General features: G+C 42.7%; 1 protein-coding gene across 4 annotated transcripts in view; it reads left to right on the top strand.

The window, feature by feature from the left end:
- The window catches only part of lmna (lamin A), a 34,243-nt gene that overhangs the window by 6,805 nt on the left and 25,834 nt on the right, over positions 1–1,604 (top strand). The gene's annotated exons all lie outside the window — the stretch shown is intronic.

Genomic DNA, 1,604 nt, shown 5'->3' with positions numbered 1-1,604 from the left:
TACCCGACAGTACGCTGTACATGACAGCGTTTGTGACTCTTCATTTAGCAAATGCTGTTATATCACTTAAAGCCCCAGAAGCTGTTGGAAATGCACACCTCCAGCCAAAGGACTCCACCTTAAACACAAAGCCTTCTCTGTTAAGGTAGAATTACAGCCCCAGACATAGGATACCATTCATTACGGCATGAGACTGTTTACTGTTTAAATCCCTGCTCTTTGCACATTATTGACACTATAGACTTAGCTTTGAATCCACACTTGCTGTTTCTTGCACTTTATTTCAACAATAAACAATTGTGTGCTGCTCAACACAAAATATAGTGAGAATACTTAGTATTAATTTGAACCATAGCTAACAAAATACACGCACACATACTGTAAAAGATTTAAAGTGAACTAGGAGACACTCCCAGATATCACAGAAAAGTCACCTTGACCTTTGAGCAAACATGGCGCTGACAGTGTGTGTGTGTGTGTTTTTTCTTTTGGGGGGTGGAGTTAATGAATGAATGACCAAATTAAGATACTGTGGATTGTGATGACATAGTGGGTAATTTCATACCATCTCTTTTAAGATGCTTTCAGTAATTACAGTATGCATTTCACTCCTGACCTGAGGAGCATTGTTAGCAGTCTCACCTGCTGGTTGACGGAATTTGTTGATGGCATTGTCCTCAGTGATTTCGCAGGTGAATGTCGTAATGAGCAGCATCTTGTCAGAGTGTACCTCAGGTTGGAGGGCTCTCAGAAAATGGAAAATATTAAATATAAGTGTTTGTACTTCACCTTAACCTACAGTACACATGATTCTTTACAGTCTTGCACTGTTTCATAGAGAATGGAGGTGGGACAGTACAGAAAATGCAAACCAGATTTCATCATGGCATACTTAAGTGTGTGTTCATCGGGAGCACACATGCTTTCACCTAATTGTGTTCTTTTCACTGAGCTGACATTTTTGATTTTGTGAATGTACTACACAAAACTCAGTGGGTGTGACTCAGGGCGCTGCATGTAGAAAGGCTAATATGTATTCCGCAGCTGTGTGTTGTGCTGTTGACCTTCACTGTGGTGTCACTGGTGACGGTATCCTAAGCTCTTCAATATCCGGTTTGTAAATTTGCGCATGCTGTTGGTGGGTAAGGATGTTGACTTTGTGCATTCTAGATAAAAGGTGGTGTGTGTGTGTGTCCTGCAAGTGTTGAGAGAACAGTATTATAACATTTTCTATTCATCTCCACATTATCCCCCATGTCACTGTGCTTCTCCTAATTCTACAGCTGCTTATCTAGAGAAGTAGCAACGGCTCCCTCCGCAGCATTGTTTTCCAAAGGAAGCAGATCTTTTGATGAATGGGTGGTGTAAGAGAGTCACTCAGTCCAGCCTGGGCCGGCTTTATCTGTTAGACTTTAGCCAGCATGTTTGGTGTTTAGTTGCCACGGAGCTCTGGGAGCCTTGGCTGGGCTGTATGACTGGGTGGTGACTCAGAGGTTTTTCATGGCCTCTGGAATGGGCTGACTGTGGAGTCACTAGCGGGAAGTCGAGTTTATTAATATACACTGACTGGCTGGTTTGAGGAGCCACTGAAATGAGCTTCCGGG

The sequence above is a fragment of the Monopterus albus genome, unplaced genomic scaffold (assembly GCF_001952655.1).
Source record: "Monopterus albus unplaced genomic scaffold, M_albus_1.0 scaffold344.1, whole genome shotgun sequence".
Classification (NCBI taxonomy): Eukaryota; Metazoa; Chordata; class Actinopteri; order Synbranchiformes; family Synbranchidae; genus Monopterus; species Monopterus albus.
This window is presented reverse-complemented; position numbering and strand designations above follow the sequence as displayed.